Source organism: Fringilla coelebs (genome assembly GCF_963513975.1).
Source record: "Fringilla coelebs genome assembly, chromosome: 9".
In the NCBI taxonomy this organism is placed as follows: domain Eukaryota; kingdom Metazoa; phylum Chordata; class Aves; order Passeriformes; family Fringillidae; genus Fringilla; species Fringilla coelebs.
This window is the reverse complement of record NC_140067.1, coordinates 17,846,912-17,866,531: the sequence shown is the minus strand read 5'-3', so window position 1 is coordinate 17,866,531 and position 19,620 is coordinate 17,846,912.

The window sequence follows — 19,620 nt, the reverse complement described above, 5'->3', positions numbered from 1 at the left end:
TGCCAAAAGAGATCATTTTTGCTCCCTAAAGTACAACAGTAATTCTATTCCTTTTAGCAGCACGTGAAGGCTTTCCCCCTGTTAGGTTAAAACCCAGCAGAGTCGACCGGCAGTGCGACCAGGAGAGAGCAGGCAGCTCTCAGAGGGGCGAGGCAGCGCCGCGGCCCTGGCTGCCATGGCGAGCGCGTGGCCTTTGTCACTTTGTCACAGGGCTGCAGGAGCCAAGCCCACGAGGGTCCCCACTAACCCTGCCCAGGGACAAAACGTGTCCGTGCGCTCAGCAGAGCTCCCCACACTGACAAGCCTGGCTGGAGTTGCTCTGCCACAGCAGGCCTGGCCCTGCAGCAGGCCCAGACCGCGCCAGCGCGGCTCCATGCTGCTCTCTGCTGCTGCCTCCCACTCAGCGCCTCCCGCTCCTCCCTTTGTCTCAGGCCCTGCTGCTTGCCCATCGCCACTCAAACAGTGACCTTCTTCGGCGGGGGCCGCGATGGAGTGATTGCAGTGGCCATTGCAGCTCCACACCCGATGGCCTCCTGGCTCTGTGGCTGTCCCTGCCAGTGACCGCCATCTGCCAGCCACCAGCTCTGACACCGCTCTGACCCCGCAGCAAGGCTTCCCTCCTGGGGCCTCTCTCATGATAAGATTTTTTTCTCACTGGAGAGCCTTCCTGCGTTTCACATTGTCAGTCCAGCCCTCAAGCAGACAAAAAAAAGTCTGTATGCCCCAGAAGCGCACACCTGTGCTTCTGCACTACATTGGCCACTACCTGGGCAACGGCAGAACAGTTGTGTTTAAAAAAACCTGATTTCTGAGCTTTTAGACACGTCCTGAACTACTTCCTAACATAACTGTGCAAGGAGGCAAAGCCACCAACAAAGCAATGAGGGAACCAGGACCTTGTTACAGCCCCTGGGCAGGCAGGGGCAGGGCGGCAGGGCTCAGCGAGGAGAGCAAGCTGGCTCAGAGCAGAAATGGAAACTGCAGCAGCGCAGTAAAACCAGAGCACACCTGATGCAAGGCTCTGCATCCCAGCCCAGCCAGGCTGGGGCTGTGCCTCCCTGCCAGCTGCACCCAGACCCAGCACTGCTCAACCCCCGTGGCCCCTGCAGTGCAGGAACTGGGGCAGGGAGCTGATGTGCAGACCCTGGAAGGAGAAAAAAAGTCTGGAAAACACTAACTTTTAGTATTGACCTACAGATGACTGGCAGCCCAGAGGAAGCAGGAAGCCCTCAAACACCAAATAGCTCAGGGATCCATAGCAATGGGCTGAGATAGCAAAACCTCCCAGCTCAAGGCAAGGAAGTCATCTTGTACCAATGACATTTATTTTACATTTTTGTCCGTTTCCCCAGTATCAATTGGTGTGAAGTTCTGTCCCTCCATACCTGTGTTTCACCCTGCTGTTCAGTGGAACCAGCAAGAGCTGAAAGCCAAGCATTTGCAGTGCAGCTAGGAGTGAGGACAAAGTTTCCCCAGTACCTTAAATCATCCTTCCTCATCAGCTTTTAGTGACAAGAAGCATTTCTGTGAAAAGTGAGAATCAGCAAACCTGGGGAATTAAGAACATACTCGGTAGTTTTACACAACAGCCACAAATATGGGGAGATGTGAAGCAGCACGAGCAGAGCTAGGGGTCAGGATTGCCCCTTGCACAGGCAGGTGGGGACTGTGCTGCACGGCTTGGGGCGCTCTGCTCACCACCTCATATCAGACACCACTGCACACTCCAAACATACTGCTAGAAAACCCACAAAGAGCAACAGTCTAATGAAGAGCAACAGTCAAAACAATGTCGTGTGGCTGGCCAGTTACTTAAAGAGTGTTTATAGCTATGTTTTAGTGCTTCTTAACATAATGAACACTTATTTATATAAATGTTTAATTATGTTTTGAATTAAGTATCAATCTAGACTATCCCATAGCATATTACAGCAATGAGAAATCACGATTTGTTATCTTGTCACCTTTTAATCTTACAAAATGTTGTTAGCTTTTATAGTAGCAGAAAGAGTTAACAAGAACAGCCAATTTAATTAATCTGCTCTACTTACTTTGTACACTGCCATTTCTTTCTCAGTTGAGTACAGGCGAACTACACATTTGCACTAGAAATTACAAGTAAGTGAAGCAAATACCTTCATGAGTCATAAACTTTACCAATCTCCTACATCAATGTCTCTTGTCGGAAGTTAAAGGCAACCAATTAATAAAGTCACTTTCAAAAAAATATGGATGGATTGAGCCCATTCCAAACTACCAGTTTCAGTATGACAAAGTCTGACTGCTTTGAATGACCCAGAAGGTTGCCCTATCATGGGCTCAGACCCACTCTTAGTTCGCTGTATTATATCTTATTGTCTGTTTTAAGAAACAGCTAAGGGATTTTTCACCTGGCAAGGCTGACTAGCTAGAATAGCTTAGAAATACTAAGGGGAAACCCACTCCTCCAGATATTTCCACCCAAAGGCGAAGAGCTGTGCAAAGAATACCACAGTCACCTTCCCATGAGCAAATCACGGCCATGAACAGAGATGGAGCAGGTGGGCTGTGCCCCACGCTACAGCCAAATGCAAAACCACGTCTATAAAAGCAAAGCCACAATTCTCATAACTGGTGATCTTGGTGACAGCCATGGACAAGGCCCTGCTCTACTCCTCTCTGCTCCCATCTCCCTGCAGGTGACACATAAGGGTAAGGGCTGGGCACCAGCACTGCACAGATTGTCCCCATCTACCCTGTATGCCTTTTGGCCCCTCTGGGACACTGCTGGCACTGTCACAACGGAACTCCTGCCCCAGCTGGAAATGGGGTCCCCATATCTGAACAGGAGTTTTATGTCCCTCACAGCCCACTAAAAATGTGGCCAAATTGTTCACGAACTTCCCTGATGGGACTTCTGGATCTTCTGGATCACTCAGACCAGCATCAGGCTGGAATATCTTGGGAATCCTTCTGGTTCATTCTTAAGACCAATGAATGTTCAAATTCGGTGTAATGGGGGTCAAGGAAGTAGTTTAAGGTTTAAAACTATAATTCAATAGCTACAATTTTTTGCTATAAGGAAACTCCAGGCTTCAAGAGGTTGTTTTTCTGCTTGCTGCTCCCAAGGAACACAAATGGAGGCTAGACAGTCAAGGTTTATGGAGAGAAGTAATATCGTTTATGAGACCAACTATTAGAGTTGGGGGGAAAATACACAAGCAAAGCGGCCATTCTTTAGGTCTGAAACAGAGGTTTCAATCTGCAGCAAAAGCATGTTGGAAAGCTGTGGTCTGGGTTGAAGTTATTATATGATCAATTAGACATTATGAGAGGAAAGGACAATTAGCACCACTGGAGCAGCAAATGGCCACGGCACAGGGAGCCATGCCAGAGTCACTCACTCCCATGGGACAGCAATGAGAGAAACAGAGATCGCTGGACATGAGTGAAAAGGGAAAAGCTACAGAAGAGAATGAAAATTACAAAATTACGTGGTCCCTGCTTTTTTAGTATTTCCTAGAATGGGGACTTGTTTTGTTTGTAGGTTTTCTCTTCAGCTTGTTTTGTAAATATGCTTTGAAAACCAGAATGTCATAAAACACGTGTTTTCTGAAAAACAATGTTTAGCCTGTAATAATGTTTCTATACCTTGAATGCCTGAAGGAATTAATTTTGGTGTATGGGGCTCATTGAATCTCACTCACACCATTTCCATGGATGCACCTGGTGCACTGAATACAGTTTACCATGTGGTAAGCTTTACTCATTGCACCAGGTGCATCCATGGAAATGGTACCTATGTGAGTGTGTCCGTGCCATAGAAAAATAAACTGTACTACAGAAAGACTAAACAGGACCACTAAACAGATTGGAACTGTGTTCTTATCACAAAAATAACAAAATAATTAATAGAAAGCCTTTTTTGTCTTCTTCTTGACTTAGCTTTCATGGATTAACTCAATTAAAAATAATTTACCTCTGACCTGCAGATTAGCTTTTCTCCTTTACCTAATACATTTAAAATTACTGTGCATACTACAATAGTACCACAATGTTCTCTGGGGGAAGAACAAAAATGCTTGGAAACTCACAGAGCTGGCAATAAAATTGTTATATTGGATTACAGAAACTTTACCAAGTCTAACCTAAGGTAAGGATTCAACCATGTTTTGTTTGATCCAGTGGACATTAAATGCCACCTTTCTGCTGACCTTAGTGACTTCCAGCTCAGAACTGCCACCTCATTAAGGTGATTCCAGCATTTCCATGCATGTAGCTGCTGTGGGCAGAGTCATCCATAACAAATGACCTCTCCCTGTACCAGCTCCTCTGCCTATCAGATACATTCAAAGAGAATTACAGGCTGCATTTAGTAAAACCGCTAACAAGGACAACAAAGGAGGCATGACATGGGGACAGAGTACAATTTACCAGAAATACTGACACTGCCACGTGATTTAATTTCTTCTCAAACTGTGAGGAGCTGCTGGCTGCAATGCTCAGTGAGAGCCATCTCCTTCCACTGCAAACACCCAGGATACTGGTGGCTCTCAGACCTGCCCAGAGACAGTACTGGCACTAATACCTCTGTTCTCCACCCTCTTAATCACTTAAGGCCCAATCACCCTTGCCCACCAAGATTTCAAAGGGAATGGTATTGGAGATCTAAAATCAGGCTGTATTTTGGTTGACATAACTTACCCTCCTCAGAAGACAACATTTTCCTTGGCAGGTGATAAGCACCACCTCCCACGTTCTACTGTGGATGCTGCTAATTAAACCATAGTGAAATTCAGATAATTAGCAACCTTTTTAAAAACAGCACGTTACTCATTTCAAACCTTTATCCAGACAAAATTATATTTAAGACATTTAAAAAATCTTCTATTTTTCATGCTTTCAAAATTATTATTCTGTTTTAATAGGAAGAAAAGTAAAAAAAAATTAACAATAAACAGGACAAATCATACAGGAACCCAAAAGCAGGGCAAGCATTCATCATCAGTGGTAGTATCCGGATTGTTTGACAAAGTGAATACAACAAAGAAGTATGTTCAATCTCCCTAGCAAAGACAATCCCTCAGATGATGATGATATGGCTTTTTTTTTTACATTCTAAAAACAAAACTAGATTTGTAAAACTAATTCAATGCCTGTATACCTCTGGTGGGTGCTCTTTTTAACTTTTGCAATGTATTACATCACCCACATTTGGTACGCAGTGAATTATTATGCTTATTTATTTATTTATTATTACACTTAAGCACACATTGCTGGTGTTTCTGTAAAAGGAGATTCGCTTATATTTCAGATTGATATGGAGGCATACCTATCCCACAGGAAATACTCCACATCCATCAAATCCTTCCATTACTCTGCTGGCTGAAACTTCTGCCTGCAGACACATGTAAGGGGACTGACCCACCCACCCTCCCATTCCCCAGTATCGCCGGCTGGTATATGTGCACTATTGTATAATCTTGTTCAAAACAATGGCCCATAAATACTAGACAAAAAAAAAGATTGCCTTTTTCCTCCTTGCTTGCAGTCATAACTGTCTATCTACTCTGTGCTCTTCCCATCCTTCCCTGATATGTTCAGCAGGGCTATTGGAAAGGATGCAAGCAGGGTAGGGTTACCAAAGCTGCTGTGCTGAGGGACCCCAGCTGACCCTTTCTCATTACACTGCAATTCATTTGGGACCTGGGGTGTGTAGTTGCAAGTTTTGCCCTCTGCTGCCTGCAGCCCTCGAGAACCCCTAATTACTGTTAGTCAGCTGTTCTCCCCCTTCTACAGACCCCTAATCACACTTCCCCCTCATCAGCCTGGGAGCTCTGCAGGGGTTAACTCTGAAAAATTTTACAGTAAAGCCAGCTTTTATTGTAGTGGCAATTACAGAAAGAGAAAAAGCAATTTAGTCTTTTATGTGGTTCACAGTTTCACTAATGCCATAGACTTTTAAGTGACTTGAGTTGTTATGCATTAACTCACAAAAGCATGGTACACAAACACTGCTAAAATAAAAAATAACAAAAGAACCAGAAAACTTGAACTCCTGAAACATAGGCTTAAATCCTCAAATACTAATAATGCTTTTATATAACAACTTTGTTAGTGCCCTCAGCTTCAAGACAAAGTCACCAAACTACTCAAATGAGGCAGAAGAAAAAGGGTTTAAAAATCTGCAAAGAATTCCTTACTACTCTTGGGGTGTAGTTTTCCTAGTGCTTTCTGCATCTCCTGTCATATGATGACAACAGGAACCTGGATGAAAGGCAACGTGGCCAGTTGAATCAGTTGAGCTGGAACAAGGACTCTCATTGCCATGGGATATCCCTGGTGTGTTCTGATCACTTCAGGGGTGAAATCTGTGCAGAAGAATTTCATAGTCTTCAGTTCTGATGACACCATACAGCATTGCATGTCTCCATCCCTGTCCTGTCCTGTTCACCCAACTTGATGACCCAACTTGACAGCTGATGCCAACTGTCTGGCATGAAAAATGTCATTCTCTCAAAGAAAACTGCTTCAAGGACTGGAGAAATGTCTAGTCAATGTTTTCTCCTCCCTTCTCCTTCCCATCAGGTATAGGATTGAATCTCTCCACAAAAGATGAGAGGTGTTTCCAGCACTCTGCTGATTTTACAACCATGTGGCAAAGTTCCTCCAAAGTATCGAATCCATTTATCTTTGGCCTGCAAAACAGCACAGAAGATGGATTGAGATAAAAGTAACCACCTGAATTATTTTGTTGAGCCTCAGCTTTAAATTCCAGAATTTGTAATTATGTCTGAGGAGTCACTGGAATTGCAGCGCCCAGCATGCAAACAGATGCCAACCACTTACACTGAGGCTTTTCAATTATTTCTGGGTAGCACAATCACAAATGAAGGACTACCTTTGTTATCCTTTGAGATGAGAATGTATATGAACCCCTTAACAAAGCAGTTCTTACTTATCACTTAACATGGTTTCACTAAAACCCATATCAGATTAAGGACACGACTACATGACTATGCTTTAAATAAGCCAGCACTAGATAGCTATGTCTGTAGTTTTTCTACAAAGGAACATCCAGGGAAGTTAAGATAAACCAACTAAACCCATGATGATAATGCATGTAAGTCAAAATGCATTAAATCCCTCTGTGGATATTCTCACTGAGAGGTAAAGTAGTCTGACTTTACTGTAAAGAGGATTAAGCTACCATGAACTACAGCCATTTTCCTTTTGAATTAGATCATCCACAGAGGAGCTTAAAGCACTGTAGGCTTGGTGCGCTTGCTTCACATATATCCTTAATTTATCTGAATTTTCCTACGAATGGAACAAGCCTTAGTTAACTAAAGGCTCCTTTACTGAATTTCTGCTGATGTTAAACCACATTACGAGTTTACTTAGTTTACAAACAATCCTATATAAAACAGCTAAAGTTGTTTTACAAACAGCAAAACCAAAGGCACCCTTCTATAGTGCAGAGGAAAATGCTAGCAGCAGGTGTGGAACCTGGGACACCTGACAGGATCACTGACTGCAGCACTCATCCTAAGCTGTTGCTAATCTTGAAAAGCAAACAAAGAAGCAAAACTTGATTTCAGTATTACATTCCATCTGGAAATGTCTTATTAAAGATAAAAAGACAGACAAACAAGGCATTGTCACAGGAAAAATTTGGGATGGAAGGCATTTTTGTCCTCCTGATCTGGGCTGGCACAGCACTGGAGTACCCACCCCACTCACCTGAGGTGCCCTGATTAGAGCTCAGAGAGAGTTAATTTTCTTCCAAGCACATAGAGTGCAGTGTTTTGGATTTAGTATGAGAATACTGCTGGTGGCACACTGATGTTTTAGTTGTTGCTAAGTAGTGCTTACTGTAAATGATGGCTTTTTCAGTTTCCCATGCTCTGCCAGCAAACAGCTGCACAAGAGGCTGGGAGGGAGCACAGCTGGTACAGCTGACCCCAGCTGCCCAGAGGGACATTCACACCACAGAATGTCGTGCCCAGTAAATAAACTGGGGGGAGCTGGCCAAGAGCTGCTGCTCACTGCTTGGGGGTGAGCTGGGCATCAGTCACACCGTGGTGAACTGAACAGTTCTATTGTGCAGACCTTGTGTTTCTTTAGGCCCCTCTTTTTCTTATTATTACTATTTTTTAAAACTTTATTTCAATTCTTGAGCTCTTCTTATCTCAGCCCATGAGGTTCACCTTTTTCCTGATTCCCATCCCACTAGGTACTAGGTGGTACTTACCTGCTATCTGCAGTTAAATCATCACAAGAAGATACATTTTTAGAGGTTAAATCAGATACACACTAAAATTTATCCATCTCACACTCACAGATGAAATGCTAACTAATGAGCAAGGAAGAGCAAACACTTCCTCAGTCTGATACTGACTGATGTTAGTTTATCTGAATGATAGATTTTATACTTGACTAGAATGAAATTGATGCAATTCACATTTCTGAGTATTGGCAGCTAATTGAGATGTGGCAAATAAAAATCCAAAGAAAATAAAGCAAAAATACATTAAACAAAGATTCTTCTTGATTGCTAAAAGATTGTTTGGCTCCCAATGTGCTAGCAAACAGATAGCTCTAACTACTATATAAGCAAAAAGGCAACTAATTCTCCAAATACTGTCTGTATTCACTTTTCTCCACAGCACATACAGGCATATACTGCAACATAGATTTTGTGCTAACCTATCTATTGCTATTACCTACAGATCTGAAATATTAACATTGACAGAGGGAAAGTTTAAAAGAAATCTAACACAGAGAGATGTTGAGCTTTATTTTTTTATGTCTTATTTAATTCTTGACCTTCCCCAGAAAGAATGAGAAGGAATCTGCCTACCTAAAGAGGCAGCAGCTGCCAGAGGCACTGCTGGTCTCACACCTGCAATCCACATGCCAGCTACAGCAACACCTCTGCAAACTTGGTGCAGAAGCAGCAGCTCTGCTGCCAATGGCCCTGCAGAAGAGCTCCAGAAACTGCTTTTGCTTTGACTCCAAGCAGGTTACATTTGTCTCTGCTGTGCATATATCCAAATAACCAGCCTCAGGACTAGGTTTATGTACACTAAGCTGTGATACCACTTAGATGAAAACTTGGGAAAGTTTCTCTGTGGTGATCTACATCAGATTAAATAAGAGATCTGAGAAGAGAGTCTGGAAATTTTAAAAAAAGTGAAAGACTACCCATTTTTCATTAAATAGAGCGTATTTCCATCTCACATGTGCTAGTAAAATGTTTTGAATTTGTTCAGTCACCCCCTAGAAGAAAGAGATCACTCTCCTTACAGATCTCTGTTTCATCAATGCACAAGCCACCCCAGAAAGAGAACCGAAAGAGAACCCCACACGACTCCCATAAATATAAGACCCTTCATACTAGCTTATAACAGATTTTTAATTGCTTTTTATACCAAAAGTGTGACAATTACAGCATGCACTACACTAAATCATTGTTATTCAAAATGGAAAGATTCATTTAATCTCTAGCTGAAAAATTCATTGTGCAAGGATTTTGGAGAGCACACTGTCATCCTTACACTCCCAGCTCTGTTACCCTGTGCTTCTACCTGAGGTGGCTTAAACCTCCTCCCATGCCCACGCAGCCCCTTTGTGTGCCACCCTGCAGCCCACTACCCTGAGGGCCAGTGCAAGAGCTCTGACCAGGAGAGGATGGCTCCCTCGCCAGGCTGTCCCTGCTGCTGGGAACACTGCAAGCCACAAGGGTCCCCATCCCCTTGATCTACCACTGTCACTACTCACTGGGATATGCTATCAACAGGGACAAGCTAAAATGTTCATCCTCAAGCGGCAAATGGTACACATGCCATGTACTTCTGTCTGGCACAGCTTGAATCTTCTGCCCCGCAGGAAAACATTACTTGGAGGCACATGTGGCTGCAAGGGACTAGTCATTCAATGCATATTTCTCCTGCAAAACTTTCTTCAGCATCTGCACTGCTCTATGATTATCTGAATGCTATTCAATCTACCTCTAACTTGAGTTACATAAGTATATTTGCATCTATATTGTAAGCATTATACTAAATGAGATGGGACTGCCTATGTAATCATGCCATGACTTTCCCTTAGGGAAACCTGGTAAAATTATGTTCCATTACATTTGTAAAATACTACCCATTAAAAGCAGGAATAAAACTTTTATGTTCATGTGAAACAAAGCACAAAAGATCCTCCACCCTTTAACTTGTACCAATTTCGATATGAAAGAAGCATTTTCCAGGCAAGAAGGGAATCTGAATTTGACTTCACTATTACGTGCTTTTGGCTTTGATTGTTTGACAGTTAAACCTCTTTCCAAAATTCTGTCTTTTTTTCTTATTTTTAAATTATGAAAAAAAAATAAGAAAACCAGTTCATCTGCCCTGAAGAGAACAGACAACTTTGGAACAAATTTTCTTGGGGACTTCTTATTTGTTATTGTCTATGCCACAGAAGAGAACAACCGTTTCTACTGTACTATTCAGGGTCTTTTGCTGCTGGTCAATTCATTGTTTTCATTCGTTGATGCTCTGGCAAACTTTCAAGTATGTCACGGGAGAATTTTAAAAATGAAGCATTCATTTAGAAGTCACACAGTGGTGATATCTATACAGAGCTTCAATTTAAACCATTATTGCATACCATCCTTTTCCTTTTGTAATAATCTATTAAATGCTTTCAAGTATGGAGAAGGAATAGCAACCTGTAGATCTGAATGGAGCCCAGATGACCTATAAAATACATCCTGCCTCACTGCCTGACTAGTTCCAGCTCTCATCTCTAATGGTTACTATTGTTATTCTACCATTCAGACAACCACACACATCAATTATACATTCTTCTGGGTCACAAATCCATTTTCTCAGGCAACATTTTTGTCTTAATGCATGACGCTTCCTTTTCAACCTGTGACCAAAGTTGAAGGTCTCAATATTAAAAAGATATTTCTTTTTCTTAAACTATGCTGATAATCGGGAAAACAGCTTCATGGAAATCAGAAGGTGCAGCTTTTTCAACTATTTAGAAGAGTGTTTTTAGACCATATATTGTCTCTTTATTACACCAAATGTATTAGGCAGTACTTTGTGCTTTAGGTGAACATTTTTTCTTTTGTTCTATTGGTGCTTGGCAGCACAGCTGTAATTAAATGTCCCCTGCCTTCTCTATTTTATGACACTTACAATTCAGTCATCTTAATTGGACTTTTCCTAAGCATATAAATGGCTGGCTCAAGAAGCAAAATTTTTCTCAGTGAAGCAAACTGAAAACATTTCACAGTGCATTATCTCAGTGACTTCTTTGGAGTCTTTGGCTTGTGTTTGCCTATTTAAAAGTGATTATGATGACAAAAGCTTCAGATAACTATCTGAAGAAAGTCTAAGACAGGTCTCCAAATTAATTTTTTTTTGCATATCCTATTCTCACAAACAAACCATTCATTATTTCCAAAGGGGCAAAGTCATTTCAATTTCATGGTTGACAAAATAAATAGGGGAGGGTAACACACCACTTCTAAGGGTTTCTTGCACATCATGTATATTCTTAAAACTCTAAGTGAGAAATTCAGGGTAGAGTCCTGAAGCCTTCTCAGCAAGACACGAAGGCCAGGCCTCAGCTTTGTCCAGCCACAGGAGCCAGCAGCATGGCCTCACCAGCAGTCCCAGGGGCTGGAGGAGCACACCCAACCCACCACCACTCACTGCAGTGAACCCAACAGGTTCAAGACCAAGTCAGTGGAACAACCCCTGCAGCAAAACTGTTTATTTTCATCATTTCCAATCTCTAGTCTCAGCAGCCTTCTCAGCGCAGAGCCAGTTTTGCTGGTTACAAGATTAGGCTCCTCTCCTGTAGGCACATTGGGCACCACAACAAAATCATGCTATGTTTTAAGTCATGCAAACTGACCTGCTGAGAATGGATATTGGAGATATTCAGTGAATCTTGTAGCTGAATAAGTAACTCCACAACCAAAGAAAGCATCCATTCAGTGGCAGACACAAGCACCTGACAAACCAGAACAAGTATGCAGATGACTACAGAGAAACAAAAAGTGCTTCATTTGTATCTAGATGTACACACATAAACGTTCATGTTCACATAAATGCACATTCGAGTGCACACACACACACCAGCAGGCACAAACCTAAACAGAACCCTGCTAGCTGGCTTTTTGCTTACTGCTCCCTCCATCCATGAGCTGCTTTCTCAGGATAGTGTTGCAGTCAGAGCCCTGTGCATAATCATACCAGTCTGATCCTGAGGCCTTCTTCTCATATGCTCAGTCCCTGCAGCCATCCTCATTGAGCAGGTCCAGCCTAATTGCCCTATAAAAAGGGGCTCTTCCCTTTGGAGACTTATGGCCAGGGGTGTGGCATCATCAGGCAAATCCTTTAAAAAGTATTTTCATGTTCTCTTCATTCTTTCTGGGGCATAAGTCAGGGAAGGGGAATCATTTCCAAAGCCGGCTTAAAAAACCTTGTCCTTTTCAAGCCTAAACAGAGGCATGGGATGAGTTAGCTTAATTAATTTGTCTTCTTGTCCTGGTTTCTCCTTCCCCCATGATCAGCTAAAGAAGTCACATCTCTCTAAGGACACCAATGTAGAGAGTTTGCAAGGGGTTTTACTCCATGTTCAAACATGTACTGTTTTCAGGACAAGCCAGTGTTCAGCATTCAAGATCTGCATTTTCTGCAAAATTCAAGAAAGGGTCTTCAGATGCTAGGGAACATGAAAGGATGGTAATGGAGCTGATCTCAGGCACTTTATAACCATACCACGAGGACTATATTAATCTCTAGTCTCTCACCCCTGTCACCCACTCTGTGCTTTAACTCATCTCACATCAAGATCATTTTTAAAGAAACCCTTGGTTTACCCTGGTGAGGAAAGAGGCAGCCTTACAGGAGAGCTGAAATTGAAGGGATGGTCAAAGATATGCACTCCTGCATTTCACATGGTCACAGGCTTTGGGCCTTTAAAGCAGCCAGTGGAAACCATTTAGCTGAATCCTGTTCAGATCTAGGGAAAGTGACAGATAAATATTATTTTAACATAGAGGTTTTTGGTTGGCTGGTTGATTTGTTTGTTTGTGGAGGCAAGAGGGTGTGCTAGGTTTAACTTTATTATAACTAAGCCTATATAAATGCAAATACTGTTTTCATAGATATAATTTCATAAAGCAAAACTACCCACAATCTTTAGCAGTGAAATTCAAGTGGCAACTGTGACAAGTAAAGAAAAATGAATGCAGTTAACTTCAGCCATTCCTGCTCATCTGAAAGCTTGTGTCAGTTCCTAAATAAGCTTTTCATTTCCCCTATTCAGTCTGCTGATCTTTGTTGATTTACAGCATGAATGAGCATGGCACATTGCAACTTGTAGAGTATATTTTTCCTAAATAATAAAACATTTATTGCAGACCCATCAAGCCTGCTAGGAGCTTTGAATTATTATTGCAATGAAGTACCATGTTAACAACTCATTTACATTGTTGTAGAAGACTCTGGGTTAACACTATATGTAATTTAATCCCATTCATGAGAGAGGACTCCCTAAAACATATCTAGAGCTGATAAATTACAATTTAATGGTATTTTTCTAATCAACTGTTTTTCAAGATGAAGCTGCCTTCATCAAGTCCATCCCACCCCTCACTTTCCCTGCTGAGCAATGGCAGCTGAGCAAACCATTTCCACATGGTGTTCTCGGCAAGCTCCAGCCTCAGGCTCTTCCCCTGTCAAAACAAAAAGCAAGTATATTTAATGGAGAGCTACAAAGATCTTATTGCTTTGGGAAGAAAATAATTTGTTGGGCAGAGAGTGAGGTCTGTATTCTGGTGGCTCTTTGAAGGGTCTGACCTACAGCTTCACCACTGGCCTGGGGTGGGTACCAGCCTCCAGCTGAGGAGGCACAGGAGCATAGGCTGCCGGTGTGTGCTGGGCAGGAGCCCCCGAGGGCAGGGCAGTGCCGTGCCCAATACTGCCACTCACCCCAGCTGCATGGCTGGAGACAACAGGAAGCACCACACAAAATGCTTCTGCCACAGCACTCACACATTTTGGAAGATTTAATAACAATAATTATGATAATAATAATAAATTATTAACAATTTTTTAAAAATCCCCCAGAAAGTGCATCATTCTCCATGTACCAATCAGAAATTATCTTTTTAGTCAGAGATCAGAATCAGTGTAACACTTCTTTCCAACAGAATCCCCTTGCCATGGAAGATCCACTGCAAAACCCACCTTTACACGAGCATCCTGCAACTTTGCAGCAAATGGCCTGAGGACACAGTGAGGCCAGAGTCAACACGGCAGAGGGAAGGACATGCTGTCCAGCACACAGGGGCACACTGTGACTGCCTCTGGAGATGGTGGCACAGTGTTAGAGAGGGCACTGCACCTCCACGATGAGCAGGAGGGCTGTCTCGCAGCTCCCCGCTGCTCTGCCATACTCAGCTGTGAGCCAGTGCTGCTGACACAGCTGCAGCACTGTGCCCAGGCTAGCACAGTGTGCTCAGAGCAGGCTGAGCCACCCCAAATCTGACGGGTATGGACTCCTGGGAATATGCTGTATGATATCCTGTGGCACAGGATACCCGAGCTATGATCACTTTTGCATTGTTACACTCTTGTTTTAACAGATACCCACAGTCAAACAAGTTACTGCTCCTGGTGTCTTGTGGGCTTGTGATTTATTTATAAGATCCCAAAAATAATTTTTCAACAGTATTGTTTCTATTTCCTAACACTTAGTTCTGCTGCTTATGAGAAATACATTCTTTCCTGAACATAATTTAATTTGTCTCAAATAAATCCAAATTCTTCTTCCATATTCTTCCATTTTTATCTAGTAAGTTGGGAGCAACAACATCGCTAACTTCTTTAACTCTCTTGGGTACAGTCAGAGTACCCAAAATTTCACCAAATTTTGACCAAGTCCTGTCTAAGAAATACTTTTTACCACATTATCAGGCACCCAGTCCATTCCTGAGACCATTCATTAATAATTTGATTCCCTCAGTCCTTTTTTTTAAAGACATTTCAAGTGCACTTCTTAGCATGCTAAAGCTTTCTGTCATTTTCAAAGTCCCTGAAACTGCTTGTAGTAGAGGGCAGAATATTACTTCTCTTCTATTAGTTTCATTTGCAAAAACATTGGGTTTAGTTGGGTTTTTCTTTCCCTAGTACTCCAGGTTGAATACTGACTTGATTAACTTGAGAGAGCCTCCTACTTCAGTTCCATTTCAGTCTCCTTCCAGGGGCTGACTCTAAACCAGCAATAGGTACTATTTCCCCCGAAACTGAACAAGCCAGAGCCTCTGTCCTAACACCAGATGCCTGATTCAATCCAGCACCAGGAGCCAGATGTTCCAGGCACAGGCAACACTTCCAACACACATGTACCTGCTCTCCTAACAGGCATCAGTGAGAAAGAGGCCAGCAGAAAGCAGAAGCAATGTGGCCAAAACTTCTAAATCTGTCCCATTAGTTAGAGAAATATTCCTGCATGCAAAATCACATTGCTCTTACTCAGCTAAAGTTCTTAGCATGGCTAAAAAAATACAACCATAAAACCCACATCCTCCCACCTAAGGGTATTAAGTAATGGTAATCTAACATCACTTCAATGCCCCTTTCACGTGAAAATGCTCATTCTGCTTTATTTCAAATAAATCACCTAGTTAAAAAATTATTTGAACTGTAAGGCACAAATAAGTGAGCATTATTGTTTGCTAGTTGACTAGATAAGGAGTTAAACATCTAGAGGTGAAGTGGAGAGCAATTAATGTACTACCCTGCTTAATTATCATACAATGCCCACTTCTCAGGGAATTAGAGTTATTATGATCTACTCCTACAAATAAATGAGAATGTTAGCTCTCAGAGGGTAATGCAATAGTTTTGGAAATAATCTTTTTATGAGACTGTGGCTTTATCAGTTTTGTTTCAGAGTCAGTATAAACACTTTGTATCATAGGAGAACAACTTTGGACTGGCTTGTAATTTTAGTTTCTGTACCCATCTTCTTTTAGTTCACTTTTCCTATGCTCTTATTCTAAAAACCAAAGGAAAAATTAATTTGCATCCTTACATCTTTTCACAAAACACTATCATAACAGAAATATTCAAATAAAAATACAAATAATGATTTAAGCAATACAAATTATGTATAAATTGGTTTCCAATACAACTGAACACCCAGCAAAAGCAGTCCTGATGATGCTCAGTGGTATATCCATACACTGGGGGGTAACTGAATCACAGCTTCAAAGACAAAGAAAGAGGAAAGGATATTTCTTTCAGAATTTCAGCTGATGTTGTAAGACATTTGTTTTTATTCAATTTTATATAAAAATATTTTTATGGGACATTTAGTCTCAAATTCTTTGAATCAACAAAACTGCTGAGTTACTAAAAAGGTGCCCAGTTTCTGAGATTTGTAGTCACCTTTCCAGCAGACAGAACAAAACTAAACATACACAAGTTTGAAAGCAGCTTGACCACAAAAGAAAGCTTTAGGAGACCCAAATAGTGGACCATATGTGATATCAAATGGGCAAGCCATTAGCATCAGCTGTGAACATATTGTACCAACTGGGAATGAAAATAAAACATTCAACTACCAACTGTTATAATCTGTAAATAGTCAAACCAATTCCTCTGGGTTCCAAAAATATGTGAATAGGGTGACTCATTGGGGCCCCACTGTCCTGTTCATAGGTAATGCAGCAGATTTGCTCCTAGGCACAAAAAAACAAAGAAAAACACAAACTGTGGCTAGTGAGATCTGATATTAGCAACAGTCTTTGTATATTAAAAGACTCTTGGGCTTTTTGAAACTATATCTAGATTTCACATTAGGGATAACAAAATAAAGAATTCTTTTGAAGCAACATTTCTCTGTACAATGTGAAAAATTTAAAAAAAAAATCCCCATTGCAAATTATGTTGAGAAACCGGCAGAAAAATGGAAAATTTATAGAGGGCACCAAACTACTGAGAATTCATTGTACAGCTGGCAAGTGCATTCTTACCTACTAGTTGCTTCACATTTAATAATGCATGTTATGAACAGATGGATAGAATGTCAATAAGGCTCTCTGTATCATCAGTGGTAATGAAATAGTGGACTTTGAATGCTTAATAGCACAGAAAACAAAAAGCCTAGAGGAAATTCGTCAGTGTCGTGCATGCAATACTTCAGCAGTGCTTTAACACTGTTAGTGTGAGGCCATATGTTTCTTCTAACAGGATCCACTGGAGCTGGGTGCCAAAAAAAGTTTGACACTTTTTTTAACTCCTACAACATGTTAAGAGCAAATACCCTGTGAATCAGTCAAGCAGAGTAGTCAGCAAAGCGCAGTACCATCACTCTTCTTTACTCCTTTTCTCAATGAAAAGAAGTTATGGGAAACTTACTAGTAAACATTGTTCTTTATACCTGTTTCAGAAATACATTTGAGAGTAATCTCTTTGCAATTAAATATAGAAATAAAGGCACTAACGTGTTAGGCAGTAGATCTTGTTGTCAAAAGCTGAAGAAGATGTGAATTTAGAAAATACTGCAAGTAAAGAAGAAAATATACATAGTAGCACCTAGATATCAGACGCATAAAAAGGAATAAAATAGAAAATTCTCTTTGGAAACTAATCTTCGTCAAAACTCAGCTAAAATATCCAGTAAAAAATGCCTTGGAATAATCAGAATGAGGAGGATAGCAGCAAGTGGCCATTCTGAGATGCAGACCTGGGAATATGTGGGAATGAGCCCACCAGGCACAGGCTTTCTCTGTAAAACAGATGGACAAAGAGCAGTCTGGCAGGTAGTAGCACTACAAAGGCTACAAGGGCACCTGGAGTGGTGTTTCCACCTGCACACTTTTCAGGGAAGCTGTCCTCAATATTTCAGGAAGGGTTAGACAGCTGTGGCAGGTGAGCAGCTGTGAAACATGGAGATCTCGAGTTCCACAGTACAGCTGGAATCCTAAGCATGTGAAGTCAGCAGAAATCAATGCAAGTTTAACTATTGATTCTGGGAGAACAATTAGACAAGCACTGTGTCTCTAACAGTCTGAAAACTCCTCAGGAAAGGCTCAAGTACTCTGAGCAGAAAACCAATACATTCTGCCTTGTGACTCTTAAGTGACCAAACTCTCCATCCCTGCCCTCCTTCCCTACATTGTCTCCTCCAAACCTTCCTGGGCTGCTCCAGGGCTACCCAGTCACAATGCCCTGAGGTTAACACCATGCTTGTCAGCAGGACACCCAAAAGTGTCCCTATTGATTTCAAAGCCACCACACAAGGCCACTGTGGGATGGGATCTCTACCAGCACTGAACTCAGCTGTGTAAACATTGCTTGTGTTCAAAAGTAATTAGAGAAGTTTGACACACAAACACCGTTCCTTAGAAAACAAGCTAGAAATAACAGGCAAAAGATGTGTAAGCCATTTCAATTTCTTCCCCTTTCCTGCAAACCAGAACACTCATAACTAATAATAACAAAAAAATTGCGTTAAAAAGAAAGCTAATTTTTCCAGCTGCCTGCAGTTTTTGGTCTGTATAGCAGCAGTATCCACCAGCATGCAGCAGGAGACTGCAACTACTTCCTTGCAGAGGAGAAGGATGTGCAGAGAAGCAGAGCCTGTCTCTCAGTGCCAGGAATGCATTGCTTGCCTGTGCTCTGAGCTGGCACAGGCTTGATCCCTTCCTGCAACCTTGAACTCTGCAAACACGGGACTGGTCCACCCTAGTAAGCCCCCTGACAACTGTTTACAGCTCTCTGCATTTCCCTTCATGAACACATTTCAATTTCTTCTGAATAAGGAGCTAAAATTCAACCCAGAACTTCCAAACCAGACCCCGAACTTAAGGAGAGCATCACCCTCCTTTCTCTTGCCTTCAGTTTCCTGGGAGGTACTCTGAGTTCTGACCTCAACAGTGTCACCTAACAAGCACAGAATTTTGTGCAAGCTGCAGAAGTACAAAGACTGAGCATTATGCAGGTTTTCTGTGAAGCAGAGCAGCAAGAAGTGAGAAATTTAGAACCAAGTAGCAGTATGGGATCCTCACTCACAACTGCCAGAAGAGCTGTGCATCAAGAATTAGACAGAAAGCAAAGGGACTTATCTCAAATCACAGATGAAAATAGGCTGCTTATCACATTTCTCATAATTGGAATCTCCTGTGTTCTCTGGACCCTGAGAAAGAGAACATGAAGAAAATGCTGCGGTGAGCAACTGACTGTTGTATGCTGTAAAGGTAAATGTAGTTCTCAGCTTAGAAAACCTTAGGTGGGTTTTTCAAAACCAAAAAGATATTGATAAACTGAAGAAAGTTTCTGAAGGGAAAAAAAAAATCTATAAATATTTAATGTGTGTAAAAGCTATCAAGGAAAAAGGACATAACTAGAAATAATAGAAAGAAAAAAACTGAAGCTCAACAGAGTATCAGGATAGTATCCCTGGCAGCAAGATGTATCAACCTGTGAAATAGTCTCCCAAGGAGAGATATGGAAGCTTTCACTTGGGATTTTAAGAACTAAAGTTAACATAACACCAAAAAAAATGTTCTCAATGAAATAATTCTACACTGGCAAAAAAGCAGGCAGGATG